This window comes from Pelobates fuscus, chromosome 1 (genome assembly GCF_036172605.1).
Source record: "Pelobates fuscus isolate aPelFus1 chromosome 1, aPelFus1.pri, whole genome shotgun sequence".
Taxonomy (NCBI): Eukaryota; Metazoa; Chordata; class Amphibia; order Anura; family Pelobatidae; genus Pelobates; species Pelobates fuscus.
This window is the reverse complement of record NC_086317.1, coordinates 211,856,891-211,877,348: the sequence shown is the minus strand read 5'-3', so window position 1 is coordinate 211,877,348 and position 20,458 is coordinate 211,856,891.

Below are 20,458 nucleotides of genomic sequence, written 5' to 3'. Positions count from 1 at the left end.
CTTCTGCAATTCAGGACTTTGGCAATTCAGGACTTCGGGACTTTGGTAATTCATACCCTACTTCTAACTCTACCCTTAACCCCTAACCACCACAACCACTTAGAAATCTAGGATTAGGGTTAGGGCTAGGGGTAGGGTTAGGGGTAGAGTTAGGGTTAGATTCCTGTCATCATTCACATATTTTTCGCCCCCTTTATAATTTTGCCACTTTTCAGAAAACCAAAGCACTTCGGCACTTCCGAAATTCGGCACTTCTGCAATTCGATTCGGCAATTTGGTTTGGTTCAGCACTTCAGAAAGTCGGCACTTAGGCAATTCGAACATTCAAAAGCGTCCTAAGGTCTGAATTGCCGAAATTCGTCCGAATTTACATTCGGAACGAAATGAATTGCACATGTCTATTATTTTTTCTTATTATCTCTTTGTGCTCTTTAAAATTTATCTGGGTTCTCTTTATTTGCTGGGTTCTACCTTAGTAGTTAGGTGTGCTCTCTCAGGTACCAGTTGGATGCTTTTGTTTCCTGGCCAACTGCCAGCATGGGATCCGTGTAGGATTGTATTCGCCATCTTGTTTTTTTCCACAATACAAAAAATTTCTTCCGATTCATGGGTTTTGCAAACTGTGTCAAGGTACGTAATCGAGTTTTCTCAACCGCCTGTACAGAGGTCCTGGCCAAGACCTCTTCTGAGTTCTCTCAGGTTTATGAGGAGGTCTGATCAATTCTGAGCAAGTTGGCTATCGAAGAGGCTCCAGATTAAGAGGGCTTTATTTTTAGAAATATCTTCCTGGTGCGGAATAAGACAGAAGACTTTCATCCAGTTATAAATCTTCGAGAGCTGAATTCTTTCATCCTTTATCGACATTTCAAGATGGTTGAATTATTTTTCTTCGGGACCTGCTCCAGCATTATGCTTGGTCCACGCATCTGGACATGAAGATGTCCATTCCTATCTTTCCAGATTGTCATAATTTCCTTTGCTTTCAGTGGCAAGAAAGGACATGGCAGTTCACATGCTTTTCATCATTTGGACTTCGCACCAACAGCTGAAGGAGGTCACGGTGAGGGCATCTGTTTGATAATTTATCTCAACTACATTCTTCTGTTTTCCAATAAATATGAAAGAAACAAATTGAAACCAATGTGGCTTAGTGGGAAAGTGAATCAAGAAATTAAAAATAAGAAAATGGCATTCAAATCCTTTACATCAGACAAATCAGGGGCATCTTATAAAATATATAAGGAAGTCAATAATGCGTTCAAAAAGGCAATTAGATTTGCTAAACTTCAAAATGAAAAAGTGATCGCCAAAACCAACTCCAAAGCATTTTTGAAGTACATAAATTCTAAAAAAATAAAAAAAACATTAAGTATAGGTACACTAAAAACCGGGATGGCGGTGTTAGTTAATGAAGACCAGGAAAATGCAGAAATTTTAAATAGCTTTTTCTCCTCTGTATATATAAAGGAAGAATATATAGGTATGATAAAAAATTTGCAGAAACATTTTAATTGGATGACTCAAGAAAAGGTGCTGCAGCAACTAAAGAAAGTTAACACAAATAAAGCTCCAGGGCCTGACGGTATTCATTCACACGTACTTAAGGAACTAAGTGTGGATAAAGGTGAACCTCTGTTTTTTTAAATCTTTCAATATTCTTTTCTTTCAGGAAGTGTACCAAATGTTTGGAGAAAGACAGATATGGTTCCTATATTCAAAAAGGTTTCAAAATCCTTGCCTGGAAATTATAGACCTTCTTCAAACTTCTAACTTCTGTGGCTTGGAAAGTATTTGAAAGATTATTAAAATATAATATTCAAGCATTCCTTGAGAAAAATGTGGTTATCAGCAAAAACCAGCATGGTTTTATTAAGCAAAGGTCAAACTAACTTGATTGCATTCCACGAAGAAAGTGGATTGGTTTTCTCAACACTGGAGGAATGTCAATGACTGTCATCTGTCATCTTGCTTTCAGGAGACCAGGGGTCCATTGCATATGCACCTGTTTGCATCCAGGATGAATTGTTAGCTTCTGCAGCTTTTCATTTGACTTCCAGACCCAGATTGTTGCCTGGTGGATGCCTTTCTCCATCCATGGCCAGAGGTGGGAGTGTAGGCCTTTTCCTCTTTTTTTCCATGCTCTCCCAAGTGTTGCATAATAATTCTTACCAGCTGATCAATCTTTTCTGACTGCTCATTTTGGACATGAATGTCCGTCTCCACAGTACTTCTGTAGGAAGGAGCCATCTTTGCACCATCTTTTGGCTAAGCTTACCTTGTTGTTGTGCTTGCTTTCATTTTTTGGGTGTCCAATGTTCTTGCTTTTGATGTGGATGCTCTTTAATTTTTGCTGACAAGTGTCACTTTTTTCTTGTCCAGACAGACTAATACAGATTCTTCTTCAGTTCTGTATCCATTTCAACTGATGAGCTGCAGTTTTGTGTTGTAGCATGCTAGGTTCAGTAGTTGCTGGTTATCTGTTCTCTTTGGTCTTCTGCTTCAAGCCAACTCCTTATTTCAAATGTATGTACATTTAATTATTCTGTGTTTTTAGCTTGGTAAGTGTGTTGACTCCTTTTGTCTGCAGTTGTTGTTTCTTTGGGGCTGAAATGTCACGGCATGGCAGCATATGTGTCTTTTCTCACTCAGAGACTCCACTTTCTGACATTGTGTAGGTGCCGGACTGGTCTTAAGAAGGGGATATTTCAATCCTCTGGGCTGAGACTGTCTGGTTCAGCCCACCCACCACTCCCTTTATCAAGCCATTTAAAGCGGCACTGTCATGCCAAACTTACCTTTCATCAATATCTTCCTCTTCTCCCCCTCTCTCAGGATCTGTTCTCTGTTTCTTCCTGTCTTCTTTAGTTTTCTTTAAAATCATAAGACAAAGTAGGGACTCTTTGCCTTATGGAGGTTTCCTCCGCTTGACCAACTCTGACCAGCGGAGTAGCAAAGTGTGCTTCATTTCCGCTGGTCAGAGCAATTTTCCCATAATCCGTAGCTTTCCTCCCTGTTCCCACAATGCTTCCTGTCAGTATTGCCGAACGTCCTGTCACTTAGACAGAACGCCAGCAAAACTGCCGAATTGCATCCTAACAGAATGAGAGAGTTTCTCCATTCGTGTTAGGATGCAATTCGGGACTTTGTTTGGATCACAATTTCATTCGAATTAATTAAACTCTGATCCTATTCGTGCTGTAGCGGCATCTTGCAGCCGCTTAGTATATCAGGGAGCTATCTACTAAAAGGCTGAAAGACCTAAATTGGTAAAGATTACTTAGTATTAGTAAATTATGCCCCTACTCGCTATACTGCGAGTAGGGGCATGTCTAGTAAGCAGTGAGCAGCCTGTGGCTGCTCATTGTTAAAAAAAAAAAACTACTAACTGCCCCCCCTCCCCCTCCCCTCTCCTGGGCAGGTGGGGCCCCCTAAATAACAATTAGGTGGGGGGGACCTATTGTCCTCCCCCCCGGCCCCCACCCATGGGTGACGGGTGGGGGCCCTAAATGACAATGGGGGGCTACTGTCCTCCCGTCCCCCGGCCCCCACCCCTGCGCAGTGGGTGGGGGCTATAAATCACAATGGGGGACCTATTGTCCATCCCCCGCCCCCACTCCTGCGCGGCAGGTGGGGCCCTAAATAAGGATAAGGGGGGGACCTACAGTCCTCCCCCCGGCCCCCACCTCTGAGCGCTGGGTGGGGGCCCTATATAAGATTAAAAAAGAGGTAATATGGGGGGCTTAGGGGCATTTGGGAGTGACTAGGGGGTCAGTTAGAAGTAGTGGAGGCGGGAGGGGGGGTTAAAAAAAATGGGATTTGGCCATGACAGTGCCGCTTTAAATTGGTGGGCCCTCTTTTTACAGGCCTACCCAAATGCTGGTTTGGCACACCACAACCAACTTGTGCACCACTAGCATAACTCGGCTTTTTGTCCAGACCACAAATATATATATACACACACACACACACACACAGAAGGTCTGAGGTCTTTCCGGAAAAAGCCATTGTTAATAAAATGAGAATGGTTTGCACAACATTGATGTAACCTGGCATCCAAGAAGAGTGGATCGGAATGAGCAGGCGTGAACAATGACAACTTCACTGTGCTAGTCAGTGGGGGTGCTAAACTCCGTTGAATGATATGTACTGTGGGCTGTCACATTCTAAATGACTGAGCAAGTAGAGCAATCAATCTGCATCAAATTTTGCATTACGCTTGTACATTCTTCCGTGGAAACTATTATGATTCAGAATGCTTTTTGGGATGATGCAATGAGTGCAACACAAATAAAGGTGTTGCACACATTCTTCAAATATGGTCGATAATCTTTTCCCAAAACTAAAATTACCTTTAAAAGCGAAGAGATTTCAGACAGTCGATGAGATTCAGGTAAATATGATGAGTATTCAAACAAAAACATTTGGAGAGTTTTATGAAGAGTGGAAGAGACACTGGGAGAACTGTGTGAGATCCCAAGGTGCCTACTATGAAGGGGACTGAGTAATTTTTGTCCTATGTACAATGTTTCTTGTATTTCAGATCTTCTTTAATGAATGCCTCTATTTTTCTTATCACACACGCACGCACGCGCACATATATATATCATAGGCGTGCGCACGGGGTGTGCCGGGTGTGCCTGGGCACACCCTAATCCCCGCGGCACGTCTATGGATTGTCCTGCAGGAACAGCGTTCCTGCACTGTTATTTGCGCAGGAACACCGTTCCTGCAGGCACTGAGCGCACCTAAATGTCCCCCTTCCTCCCCCTGTGTCCCCCCTGTCCTTATCAGCCTCTCTCTCTATATCAGCCGCGGCGAGGGAGCTGTGAGCTGTGAGCTGTGTGCTCTCTGCTTCCTCTCGCCGCGCGCTGTTTGCTGATGCTGGGAGCTGGAATATGACGTCATATTCCGGCTCCCAGCTACTGTAGACAGCCCGCGCGGCGAGAGGGAGCAGAGAGCACACAGCTCACAGCTCACAGCTCCCTCGCCGCAGCTGATATAGAGAGAGAGGCTGATATGGAGAGAGGCGCCCGCCCCACTGGACCCCAGGGACAAGTCCGTGCCAGCACTCCAGGTAGGGAGGCTGGGTGGACAATTTTTTATTTTTTTTTATTAAAAAAATAATTTGTGAATGTGTGTCTGTGAATGTATGTGTGTGTGTCTGTATGTCTGTGTGTGTGTGTGTGAATGTGTGTGTGTCTGTGAATGTGTGTGTGTGAGTGTATGTGAGTGTGTGTGTGTGTCAATGTCTGTGAGTGTATGTGTGTGTGTCTGTGAGTGTATGTGTTTGTAAGTGTGTATGTGTCTGTGAATATATGTGTGTGTCTGTAAGTGTGTGTGTGTGTCTGTGAATGTATGTGTGTGTGTGCCTGTAAGTGTGTGTGTGTGTGTGTGTGTCTGTGAATGTATGTGTGAGTGTATGTAATTGTGTGTGTGTGTCTGTGAATATATGTGTGTGAGTGTATGTGTGTGTACGCGTATATATATATATATATATATATATATATATATATACACACACACACACAAGTGTATATTATTTTTTTTGAGGGGGTGGGAATCTTGGGAGAGATCCCACATATTATTCCCCAGGACTTGACCCCTGCCGGCAGGGGAGATCTCCAGATCTCCCCTGTCGGCTCATGCAGAGCTGGCGCTATCTGAGTGCCGGCTCTGCTCTTAGCCTCCATGGGCCGGCGGGGAGATCAACGATGTACCTCACCAGCCACAGCAGCATGGAGGGAGGAAGGAGAGGACCCGGGGAGCTCTAGACAGAAGCTCCGCCAGGTTCCTCTCGCGAGATCTGAGCTTTGCCGCGGCAATGCTCAGATCTCGCGAGAGTGAACTCTAGCCCCGCAGGCTAGAGTTCACTCTCCCTTGGACAGCAAGGATCCCCCCTCCCTACATAAGGTAAGAAGGGAGGGGGGTTATTTACTAATCTGCCCCCACCTTCACAATCCCTCCAAACATACAGCACCCACACACACATACAGCACCCACACATACACAGCACCTACACACATACAGCACCCTAACACAAACAGCGCGCGCACACGGCACCCTCACATACACAGCACACAAACAGCACCCTCACACACACAGCACACAAACAGCACCCACACACATACAGCACCCACACACACAGCACACATACAGCATCTTCACACACACACACAGCACACTAAGAGCACCCTCACAAACACACACACACACACACACACACACACACAGCACCCTTACAAACACACAGCACACTAACAGCACCCTCACAAACACATACAGCACCCTCACACAAACAGCACACTCACACACAGCACACTAACAGCACCCTCACAAATACACGACACAAACAGCACCCTCACACACACATATCACACAAACAGCACCCTCACACACAGCACACTACCAGCACCCTCACCCACATAGCACACTACAAACACGCTCTCACACACACACACACACACATCAGTATATGTATGTGTGTGTATGTATATATATATATATATATATATATATATATATATATATATACATGCGCCGTGTGTTTGTGCTTTAGGGTGCACACCCTAATGCAATTGGCTGCGCACGCCTATGATATATAGAAGGCGTATGCCTGAAGTTGTGGGAGGGATTTAGGTGTATATAAACCCAGCAAACCCCTACTCACCTGTCTTCGTCGATTCCGGAAGCTCGCCTTCATTCCGCTTCACAGACCCTCTGACGTCATTCGTCCGCGACGTTCGCACAGCCTGCCGGTCAGCACTGTTTCCACGAGAACGCTGGCTTGCAGCAAAGTCCCCGACAACCGTAAGTTCCTCTCCCTTAGATCATTAATTCATGTCAGTTGTGCATTCGCATTCGGCTACCTTAAACCGCATAATTTGTCTTACTCACGTTTCAATGAACACCATTTCAAACCAACGCATCTGTTAACTACTGTACAAACACTTTTCCTCCATAACGCTATTCCTTGCTCGAATTTTCATAATTTTCGGTCGGTATTGGTATTACTAAACTAGTTTTCCCTGGGAGCGGCATGCTTTTATATACATATGACATTTCTAATTTACAACCAATTCAAGTACTTGTACGTTTCTGCATAACAGGAAGGTGTTATAGTTTGGTGTAGCGAGTTATGGTGACAGATTGGGCAATAGTTTGGGTTAACATCAAGTCCTACACACTACCTTATCTTGAATTACACTAGCAGTTGTTATGGGATATACAAATGGGTTAAACCTAGTATGTGTATATTTTATTTACTTGCTAATTTAATTTTTTTTTTTATTTTTTTTTTTTTTTTGTTAAATTTATGGGTCTCCTCCGTATGCTTTGTTTTAAAAATTACAGGGGTTCTTCCAGGATACGTTCTTCAATTAAAGCTGTGTTACAAGTTACGGTTTGGTTAGTAATATTTCCCTTCCTACACTACGTTATTTCCTTCCTACCTTGCTCACTACTAATAAGAGTCGGTAAAAAATTTCATAAACTAAAATTGGCTTGTTTCTTTTCTATTTTATCTAACATCACCTGTGTCCGTTTTTCTTCAATTCGGGACGTCAGCAGTACAAGCCGACAGTAAATTACTCTCTAGGTCATCTTAGGTTAATCCAGTCACTAATTCATCGTTCAGGTAAGTCTAAAATATTACATCACGAGCACGTTCAGTCGCCGCTATTCTCCCGTCCAGTTAGTCGTTGCTGGTTGCTAGGGTTTTAGGAGCCCAATAGCGGTAATCTTCCCCTGGCTTCTTCGCCTAGGTTAGTGGTCCCGCGAGGCCAACTCCCATCCTCATCTCGGAGGTACTACGCCCCTCGGGCCAAATCATAGTTAGCCGCCTCGCATTTTGTATAGAGAGGGCCTCACCAGTCACCCCCAGTCTGTCTTATGGTTACTTCCCACCGAGAGGCCAACACCCCGCCACAACGCTCAGTGGCCTCAAATCCCCTCGCGCCAACTCATAGATAGAGCCTCTCAAGCCACTTGGCACTTAGCAGGGCCTCACCAGTCACCAACCTAGTTAATTGCTTCGCCACGGTGGCACTAGCTAGCCAACCAGCACACACACGCACGCGCATAAAAAAAAAACAAAAAAAAACAAAAAAAAAAAAACAATTTTAACTCTAAGTTTCCTTTCATGCCGTAGCATGTCAACAGCCTCGGTTCCAGACGATGAACAATCGGTCGCAAGCACTCCGTCCAGATCTAGCTCCCAGCCAAGACAACCTAGTGCCTCATCCAGCTACAGATCCTGGACTATTCCAAAGATTACGGCCGAGCTCAATAGGAGGAATATTCCCTTCCCGGCTACAGCCAGGAAAGCTGAACTCTTCCGTTTGCTTAACGCCCAAATTACGGAGGATTCACCAGGCCCTAGTTCTGACGGTTCTATACAGAATAGTTTAGCTGAACTGCGGAGCATGATGTCCTCTTTCGTCTCCTCTGTAGCCGGCATTAGTACCAGGCTAGATGCCCTGGAAGCCTCTGGTCGGTCCGGCGTTACGGAAGTTCAGGTTCCTCCGGTACAATCAGAGTCCGACTTAGGAGGTAACTCCACTAATACTCCTGCCAAAAAGTCTAATGTAATTAATCCGGTTCATTTAATCCCACAAAACCTTAGACGGGACATAATAGAAGGGAAGGATGTTAACTTAGCTTCCCTCCTCATCGCATCACAGGATGTTATCGAAAACAGGGCTTACACCTTTGAAGATATATCACTAGTGATGAAAGCCAGGGACCCTAGGCTTAATAAAAAACTTAATATTCCCGAGTTCGTATTAGCCTTTGGGTTATATCGAGACGTAATTTGCTCCGCTTTCCCGCACCGTAGGGAAGAGCTGGACTTATATTTGCACAAGCTGGTGGACCTAGCCTACAAGTACGGTGGTTATGCATTCTACGACTACCACAAGTCCTTTTCAGCCAGATCAGCCGCATCCCTGGCACAGTTCAACACTCCCACTGATTGGAGTCAGTTGGACACTGAATTATTTTGTAGGCATTTCGCCGGGCTTAGGACACCAGCATGTGCAATTTGCGCTTCAGCTTCTCATACTTCGAACTTTTGTCCTAGTACCGCAGTTAGTCCATCTACTAGTTTCGCTAACCCAGACTATTCTGGTCAAAGGGAAATGAAGGACAAATTGGGCAGACCCATAGTGTTTCTCGGGAAAACGCAGGTTTGTAACAACTTTAATGAAGGGGGATGTAGTTATAGCGCATGTAGATTGCTCCACGTTTGTTCTGTCTGTTTCAGGGCACACGCAAAAACGATGTGCCCGAACAAACTGTTTCCAAAAAAGGCAATTACTCCAATAAATGTACCAAATTTGCAACGCTACCTGACTGCACATCCTTCTTCTCAATTAGCGGACTTTCTCATTTCTGGTTTCACCAAAGGCTTTCACACAGGTTTTGTGGCACTCCCTTCAGGCACACTAGAATGCCCCAACCTGCAGTCAGCAATATCTGTCACGTTTAAACATTTCATATGAAGGAACACAACTGCAGATTTCTTATAGTTCGAATATTTATTAGGAGTAATTGGTATTGACTTTAATTCCAATATACAGGTACTGTAGCATTAAGTATTAAACGATAAATGAAGTCCACAGTTATATGCACTGTAGCTTTAAGGAGTAAACGGAACTGAAGCAGCAAGAGTCCTTTAGTAGTATTAATTAATTAGATGATAAGAAGTTACAATAGCTGTTCCATAGACTTTAACTGAAGAAAGATAGATGCAGCTAACTGAGACAAGTATGTGTTGAAGTTAGCTGTAACGGTTGGCTTTAACGAAGGACTTTGGAGACAGGAAATAACAGCTTTAGATGCAACGTTTATCAGAGAAGTTTTACTTAGCTTCCGGCTTATAGAACACTGGTTCCCGAGATTCCTCAGAGGCAGATTATCCTGCATGGATAGAGTTCAGCTTTAGCCGTGGATGAGGAGAGGCGAAGGGAACTTGAAGTCTTCTATTCCGGTCCGGTAACAGCAGGTTTTCACAACTAAGTTGCAGCCGGTTCGTGAGTACAGAACGTAGTTCATTAATCCAGCCTCGATCAGCTGGTGCGGTCAGATTAAATAGGGAGACCGGGTCATGAAGGGGTGTGGCTAAGCTCCGTGGAACCAGGAAGTAAGGGGATATTATAGTTAAGGCATGACAATATCCGACCCAGCCAGTCTAAAACTTCTCCTCGACAAAGAGGTGGAAAATGGTTTCATGATAGGTCCCTTCACCACACCACCTTTCACGTCCTGGAGGACAAGTCCTTTAGGTATAGCCACGGGTAAATTCAACGACAAAAAGAGGTTAATAATTGACTTCTCTGCACCGCACTCTTCCACCTCCCCAAGTTTAAATTCCCTTATTCCATCCGAAGACTTCTCACTGCAGTACGCCAAGATTGACGATGCCATTCAAGCCATTGTCAACCTCGGTAAGGCAGCCTGGTTGAGCAAAACGGATATCTCGAATGCTTTTAAGCTGCTACCTATTATGCAGTCGCTCTGGCACCTACACGGGGTCAAATGGCAAGGGGAATATTATTTTGCTACCAGGCTGACCTTTGGCTCAAAAAGTAGCCCGAAACTTTTTGACTTGTTTGCAGAGACCCTGAATTGGCTGTTGCTCAACGAGTCCAGATGCCCTGTAGTAATCCACTACCTCGATGATTTTCTGTATATAGAACCTCACTACTGCACACCGCTCAGCCTACATAGGGCACTCTCCTTATTTGAGGAACTTGGTGTTCCCATAGCCGCAAATAAGACTGAGGGTCCCGATACTGAAATCACCTTTTTAGGGATCACGATCAATTCTGTATCCATGCAAACCAGCCTCCCTCAAATCAAGGTGGACAGGATTTTAGATTGCATTCACACCTGCACCAACCTCGGGTCTTGCACCAGGAAAGAATTACAGTCTCTCCTGGGCTCTCTTAACTTTGCCATGAGAGTTATCCCGCAAGGCAGATCTTTTATCTCCAGGTTACTCTCGCTGCTACACGGCCTCCCTGACGACGACACAAAGATCAGTTTAGATGATTCAGCAAGGGCTGACCTAGAAATGTGGAAACTGTTCTTGTCCTCGTGGAATGGTAGGTCATTGTTCATTCCTCCCATATCCGATGATTCCCCAGTTATCTGGACGGATGCTGCAGCTTCAGTCGGGTACGCAGCAATATTTGGGGACGAATGGGTATTTGACAGTTGGCCGCCTGAGACTAACACACTAGATAACTTTGACAAAACCTCAGCGTTATTCGAAATCTTTCCCATAGTAGCAGCAGCACACATTTGGGCTGAAAATTGGAGGGGTAAAGCAGTTAAATGTTTTTCGGATAACATAGCAGCCTGCAATATAATTAACAAAGGCCAGTCTCAGTCCCTGTCTATCATGAAGTTAGTTAGGAGGCTCACCTGGTTAGCAGCAAACTGGCAGTTTTACATTTGTTGTATACATGTTCCAGGAATGTTCAATAACGCTGCTGACGCATTATCACGTTTCAATTTTCAGGAATTTTTCCGCCTTCACCCTACTGCGAACAAGCAACCCAAAACTCCCCCACAGTTTGCAGATCTAATCATGCTTTAGATCAGTTATTGGCCCAGGGTAGAATTCTAGCACAGGCCGGGTTATCGGCAAACACAAAAAGAGCGTACAATAGGGCATTTGAAATGTTTAATAATTTTGTACGCAACTTTAACATAATAAATCGATTTTCAGTGGAAACTATGGTTGCATTTTCAACTTTTTGCCACACCTCATTAAAGCTTGCTTACAACACCATCAAACTATACTTAACAGGTATACAACACTTCATGCTTACTATCTATCCCGATAAGACCCCTTTCTTGTCCACATACCCAATTAAAAACGTTCTTAAAGGTATCCAGAGACTAAATAACCATAAAACCCTTGAGAGACTCCCAATTGATAGTAACATCTTTGAGAAAATCTCTGAACTCTTAGATAAAGGTCCTTTTGATCCCCCTACTAATCTGATAATCAAATCCGCAGCTTATTTGGCTTTTTTCGGATTCCTACGGCCCAAAGAGTTTTCAGTAGAAAAAATAACAGACACAGACACTTGCCTTAAACAGAGAAATTTGTCCAAAATAAATGATCATTATATTTTAGTTATTTCCCGTACAAAAACAAATCAAACAGGCCCCCCCGTGGAGGTTAAGTATTTCCCTACAGGGTCTAAATGTTGCCCAGTCCAGGTGCTGGATAACCTGGTAAGTCAACAGATTAGGAATCCAGAACTGCCGCTTTTGTCCCTACAAGGAAAACCTCTCACGACGAAACATTTCATGCTATACATACGTTCATTGTTACTTAGACTTAGCCTCAACCCAAACTCCTTCTCAGGACACTCGTTTCGAATCGGAGCAGCCACCACCGCTTCAAGTAATCATGTCCCATCACACATAATAAAGAAAATGGGACGCTGGAAATCTGCAGTGTATAACCGGTACATTCCAAACCCAGAGAAAGAGATCAGACTCGCTTTTCACAATATGTCTAAATAATGTTTATTGTTGTGGTGTTAATAAATATATAAACGTTACTTACTTTTTGGCCTCTTTTTTACAGGCCTAGCCGCTCGTCGGTTTCGGCACACCTCAACCGACTATTATTTGTTAAAACTAAACCTACTTGGAATGTACGCCCCTTTTCATAATCCCGTACACAAATAGAAGGCGTATGCCTGAAGTTGTGGGAGGGATTTAGGTGTATATAAACCCAGCAAACCCCTACTCACCTGTCTTCGTCGATTCCGGAAGCTCCCCTCCCACCACACCCTCTTCACATATCATTATAACCAGGCGGGCCCTCTTTTTTACAGGCCTAGCCGCTCGTCGGTTTCGGCACACCTCAACCGACTATTATTTGTTAAAACTAAACCTACTTGGAATGTACGCCCCTTTTCATAATCCCGTACACAAATATATATATATATATATAGTGAAAAATCATGAACAAAGGCTTGCACTCACGGTCTTCTGTAAAGGTATTCTTTCTTTATTCCATTTTCATTAAAAAATCGACGTTTCAGCCATCGTCCGTGGCTTTCATCAGGATCAACAAAACAACAATAATACATTGACTAACTAATGCTCTTATATAGCTAAACTAACTAATTAAATAATCATAAAACCACTCACCACCTGTACCGCTACTTTCTTGGCGTCCATCCGCCGTTTCCGCGCATGTGCGAACCCATCGAGTCCCGGATGCGGCTTGATGACATCCTTAGCCGCGACCAGGAAGTAGCGTATTTCTTTCACCGTTCATTGCCAGGGTTACTCAGTATGCATACCGGTTCCCTGGCAAGTAGGTGTAGCAATTACTAACAAAGTATTACATTCAGGAGTATAAACAAGATGGATGAACACATTAAAATCAATCATACAAGCTATTGTTATACTTAATCTCTCTTTATATCGTTCCATTTAAGTACTTTTACTTCCTTAATGGTGTTTAAATGTATTATAAACTAGAATTAATAGGTTTAGTATTACCTCTTGGTTTAAACTTTTATCAAACCTATTTGATATATATACACTATAGGTAATTTACATAATTGTTGATTATTATCTCTTTTTATATAGTATTTTTTATCTTGCTGTTATTGCATGTTTAATCTACTTTTTTCTATTGATACTTGTGTTTTTATATACATTAAAGTGATACATGTGTCTACTATCTTTCTTAAAGTGATACTTGTGTCTGTTATATACAAAAAAAAAAGTGCCTTGTGCTTTTATGTACATTAAAGTGATGCATGTGCTTCTATGTACATGAAAGTGCCTAGTGTTTATTATGTACATTAAAGTGAACCCAATTTTCTTTTAAAGTGATCCTTGTGCCTTTGCAAAGAGCTTCCAGTATTGTATGTACACTACAGTGAATCTCGTGCTAATTATGTACAAAAGAGGGCTACTTATTATTATTGAAGTGAATTTTTACATTAAGTGCTATTTATTTATGTTAAATTTTAAAATATAAAAATGATCTGATAAAATTTAAAAAACAAAAATTTGAATATGTACAGCAGGATTACATAGAACATCATGTCTATAAATGGTTGAGTGGTGAACCACAAAGAAGACCGAGGAGATTCCGTAAAAGAATTGTGCGACCAAAGGCACACACCATAGATGCCACATCTGGTGAGTCAGCGTCAGACACAGAGCCACAGAGTGAAGGAGTAACTTTTTTAGAGACAAAAGTAATGGGTACAATGACAAGAAGCAAAGGCAGAGGCACAAACGGCACAGAACAAGGAGGGGACACAAGGGGAAGACACACACCCCGGGGGAAGCTACCACTGAGAAAATAATACCGGTGTTCAATTTGTCCCCACGCAGCCTAGATAAAGAAGAAATAGAGATCCTGGAATTAGGACTCTCATTTGTACCCACTACTAATCCAGACAAGTTTACCTGGAATGTGGAGCTATATAATTTTGGTAGAAACATGCACTTAAAAGATCATTTCAATAAGGCTCAGACACAAAACCAAGATCAAAAGGGAACAAAAATGAGATTTAAACCAAAATCTAACTTTGACCCACAAAATAACAGAGCGAATATTAAAACATTTTTGACAACAGTTCAGTCTGAATCAATGGAGATAATAAAACAACCAGGTCATACACGCAACAATTTGAGCAAAAGGCAACGACAACTCGTGGACAATTTGGCAAAGGACTCATCCATCGTGATACGTCCCGCCGATAAGGGCGGTGGTATAGTCATAATGGACTATGACAAATATGCAGAGGAAGTGAAAAGACAACTACGAGATACTAATACATATGAGAAGTTGATGAAAGATCCTACAAAAGAAGTACAAGCAAAAATAGAGGAGATATTAACTATGGGATTGAGAGCCAATTACATAGATCAAAACTTGTATTTATATCTAACTCAAAACCACCCAAGGATGTCTATTATGTACACAATACCCAAAATACATAAAAATCAAAAGGAGCCACCGGGGAGACCCATAGTGTCGGCAGTAGGAGGAGTCCTGCAACCAAATGGTTGGATGCACAAATTAAAGAAACGATCTTGAAACTACACACATGTATTAAGGATACCCCATCACTCTTGGAATAATTGAGACAACTTCACATCGAAGAAGACAACACAGTTCTCATAATGATAGATGTTAGTAGCCTCTATACCATGGGTCGTCAACCTGGTCCCTACCGCCCACTAGTGGGCGTTTCAGGATTCCAGGTGGGCGGTAGGAATTTCCTAATTTTGCGGGCGGCGGGTGCGAGTCGGCGGTACCCTTGCGACCGGGTACCGCCATCACCACTTGTGGCCCCGACCCGCGCGGTAAACTGCCGGGGCGGAATATGGAGGGGTCCATCGTGTGGCCCATGCTGTCAGGGCCCGATGGATGTGGATTGTAAGGGGGTCCGGTCAGCGCTGGGCGCTTTAACAGCGCGACCGGGCCCCCTGTGATTACATCACAGAGCTGGGAGGAAGTGATTCCCCGGTCACTCCTCCCAGCTAACACAGACCGCGCAGGAGGAGGGAGTCAGAGTGGGAACTCTGACTCCCATCCACCTGAGCCATCACTGGACCCCAGGGAAAGTCACCCTCCTGCACCTTAATGGTAGGAAACAGGAGGGTGACTTAAATATAATGTGTGTGTTTGTGTATGTGTCTTTGTATGTATGTCTTGTGTGTCTTATGTATGTGTTGTGTGTGTGTGTGTGTGTGTGTGTGTCTGTATATATATATGTGTGTCTTGTCTTTGTATGTATGTGTTGTGTGTGTATGTGTCTTTGTATGTATGTGTGTCATATGCATGTGTGTCTTGTGTCTGTATGTATGTGTGTATGTGTCTTTGTATGTATGTGTGTCTTTGTATGTGTCTTGTGTGTTTGTGTGTCTGTCTGTATGTATGTGCGTGTTTTGTCTTTTATGTATGTGTTGTGTGTGTGTGTGTGTGTGTATGTGTCTTTGTATGTATGTGTGTCGTATGTATGTGTGTCTTGTGTCTGTCTGTATGTGTGTATGTGTCTTTGTATGTATGTCTTATGTGTGTGTATTGTGTGTGTGTGTGTGTGTCTGTATGTGTGCCTGTCTGTATGTATGTGTGTGCCTGTTTGTCTGTATGTGTGTGTGTGTGTGTGTGTCTGTATGTATGTATGTGTGCCTGTCTGTTATAGTGGGCTATAGTAAGTAATAGTAAAAACAAAGAACGTTACCTGCGCTCTGGCATAAATCCCCATGTGCATATAGTAAGTAATAGTAAGTGGGATACCTAGCTCAGCCTTCCTCAGCATTGCTATAAGGAAGGTTAAAAAAAAAGGTGGGGAGGGGAATTGAGGAGGGAGAGGAGGGGAGGTGACGCACAGATGAGAAATCATATTATGCGCAAACAGAGAAGTCGTCTGAATATCACCGAAAGAGGAGACCTTAGTTTGTTCCTTACGAAAATCTAACCAGATATCAAATATTTAGTCTTGCAGCATCAACCTCAAGGATCTCATAAATCACTAGTAAAGGTAATTTCAATTTACTTTATTGTTTTCTCATTAAACTTTATAAAGTAAAAAACATTATAAACATGCATTAAGTAGAAATAAAAAGATAAATGTACATTTATTTTTTTTAAAACACCCTCCTTTCTAAAAAATATTCCGCACTTGCGCGAAAACTGGTGGCCGGTAAGGACATTTTTTCAACCAAAAAGATGCGTTAGTGGGCGGTAGGTAGAAAAAGGTTGACTACCACTGCTCTATACCATCATCCCACATGATGGTGGTATAGAGGCTATGAGACAAGTCCTATGCGCTTCTACAGTATATAGAGGTCCAGCTATAGAGTATATGCTAGAATTGTTGGAGTTGGCACTGAAGAACAACTATTTTCGCTTTGAGGAACAGTGGTATATGCAAAAATCTGGAACTTCCATGGGCGCAAATCGTCAAAAAATCGTCAAAAAATCATAAAGTACTTCCGCTTTATAGATGATGTTCTGATAATATGGGGAGGCACGAAGAATGAGGCATACGAGATGGTGGAGTATATCAACCAACTCCCAACACCTATACGCATGACGGCCGACATAAGTACAGAAGAAGTTCACTTTCTAGATGTGGAAATATCCGTATCGGATCACAGAATTGTATATAGTCTTTATTCCAAGCCTACAGACCGAAACACAATATTACACTACATGAGTGCACATCCTGCAAAATTGAAGAATTCTATCCCCCAAGCTCAATTCCTTAGGGTCATGCGTAATAACTCGGAGGAACAAGCTAAACAACGACAATTAGTTCAAATGAAGAAGAAATTCCTGGAAAGAGGGTATAAAGTGAGAAACTTGGATAGAGCATTGGAAGAAGCTAAGAAAGTAGCGACCATGCCAAAAGATACCACTGTTGAACCGAAACTGGTCTTTCCCATTACTTTTCACAATAAGGCACATAGAATATCCAATATAGTGAGAAAGAATTGGAACATGCTATCATGTGACAACACCTTGCCAAGTGAATTTAAAGAAACTCCAAGAATATGTTTCCGGAGGAACACAAATTTAAAAGACATACTGATGAAGACTGACCCAGTGGAGAGTTATGCACAAAAACAGGAATTACAAGTGAGGGGATGTGTCCGCTGTTTAAGTTGTGTAACGTGTGGACACATGGTGCCAGCACGTACGTTTAATCATCCACACAAAAATAAAATCTACAAAATAAGATATACAATCACGTGCAAGACAAAGTATGTTTGACAGAGACACAATTGTGTGAAAGGATTAGAGGTCACAGATCAAACATCAGAACAGCTTATAGAGACGGGAGTACGGACAAACCTGTGGCAAAACATTTTTTGGAATATAAACATGCATTGGCCACATTGAAATTTGTCGCAATAGACCATATACCGCTGTCTTCATTTATATGAGTAGAAGAAAGTGCTGATAAGAGTATGAGAATATATTGTCTATACAGATATCTCTCATTTAACAAATTATTTATAGAATATATAATATATAATACACAAAGAAATCAAGGGTTAACAAATTACCCATGACTGAGGAAGAACTGTAATTGTTAGGTATTTACATTAGGTTTTAGAATTAAGAATAGGGATTAAGTAGTGATAAATATAATTTGTTGATCACTACAAATATGTATTGCATGTAAAATATAGCTCTAAAATATTGTGTACATTTTATGTAGTTTAGTGTAAATAATGGAGTTAATATCACCTTATGAAAAGGGATTCACTATAAATAACCTCTAATTCACCAATATATAATATATAAATAGCACTTAATGTAAAAATTCACTTCAATAATAATAAGTAGCCCTCTTTTGTACATAATTAGCACGAGATTCACTTTAGTGTACATACAATACTGGAGCACTTTGCAAAGGCACAAGGATCACTTCAAAAGAAAATTAGGTTCACTTTAATGTACATAATAAACACTAGGCACTTTCATGTACATAGAAGCACATGTGTCACTTTAATGTACATAAAAGCACAAGGCACTTTTTTGTATAGACACAAATATCACTTTAAGAAAGATAGTAGACACATGTATCACTTTAATGTACATAAAAACACAAGGCACTTTTATGTATACAATAGACACAAGTATCACTTAAAGAAAAAAGTAGATTAAACATGCAATAACAGCAAGATAAAAAATACTATATAAAAAGAGATAATAATCAACAATTATGTAAATTACATATAGTGTATATATATCAAATAGGTTTGATAAAAGTTTAAACCAAGAGGTAATACTAAACCTATTGATTCTAGTTTATAATACATTTAAACACCATTAAGGAAGTAAAAGTACTTAAATGGGGGGCGGGGCCTGACCGCCTAACTGAACGGTCGCATACACCAACGGCTCCTGCATTATTCAAATTCTAAGCCTCTAAAAAAGCAATTTCTACACCTGATCGACGACCAGCAGCCGTGGTCCGATGCACAGGGGTGCACTAGCAGAGAGGAGAGGCTTGCAACTTGTTGTTTTAGTCCCTCGAAGACGTACCAGTCGTCCCCACGGGATGAGGCCTACTCAGGCGGAGAGCGGGGTGGACGGCCGCCGCCCCGCTATCCTGCCCGACGGTGTCACGCTGGTCCCCCATGGATGTGCAACCAGGGCTCCGTCCCCCCCCCTGGGCCGGTGGGGGTGATCCCGGCCCACACCCTGCCACCCGTACCGCACCAGACACCGCACTACCCAAACAACACGGCTCCACCAAAATGGCGGCAAATGCGGACGCCCCAGCCTGCAACGGGCACCACGCCACTTACCCCTACTCGATGGCTAAAGCTCTGGCACACACAGGGCAGTTGTCTAATACCTGCATAAAGCAGCTTGTCGGGCGGGATCCTCACGGCACACTACTCCAGTGCTCCCCAGCTCAAAACCGCGGCGATGCCCGAGCCCATGTGAGGAGAGGCACACAAGCGGACAGCCGACCAACACAACGGCACAGATCCAGACCACCCAAGGCATCATGGAGCAGCCCCTACGCAGGCTTATCCGGTCAACAGGAGCTAATCAGATCCTGCACGGAGAAGGTAACACGAGGAACGGGACCCCCAGGAAGCTAGAGCTTTACTACCTACACCGGGATTTCCACAGGACTCTCTGATTGCCATTGAGCCCCAGGGAGCCCCAGGGAGCAACCAAGCTGGCACACGGATGGAACACTGAAAGAGCGACACCCTTCGTTCCTTGCGGATCCAAGGCAGACCTGAACGGGTCTGAAATATGCCTGACACGAGACAGTAATATGCCAGAGCTTTTAGTTAACATACTTACCTGTTCCATAGTCACAGTTATGTTATTAGGCTGTTGGTGTTAACTGCTTGTCTGCTTCTTGCACTCCTTTAAGTGGACAGTCCATCGACCAAAGTACTCCCCTGCCTGACCCTAACTTAACATGCCATTCGAGAATAACCCAGCTATTGCCAAGTGTAATTATTAACAGCAATAGGTGCAACTCTCCCTACACGAAATGACCTGGTGGTACCACACCAGTGAATAACCGCCAGTAGCACTTACTTAGAAGATATTATCAATCAGGATGGAACGTACAAAATCCTATGTTTGTTTTCCTTCAGGCCTTTGCTTTTTCTTTCTATTTTACCTTTTAACAGTAATGCCTTACTTGCATGTATATACATAGGTTAGCGTACCCACGCACAAAATGTATCCTCAAATGTTCTCTACCAGCATTCTAGCTAGTCACTCTCATGTAAAAATGTATGACATTGCTTGTCTAGACCAGAACATATAGTTCAGTATTTTCTTTATTATAACAAAAAATGTGCCTAGTGTCTGAAACCACATCTGTATACTCATCTGTCTAATGCTCCGTTTGCATCAACCGTTGTGGTAGTGCAAACTTGAATGTTATCTCATGCACAACCTAAATAAAGA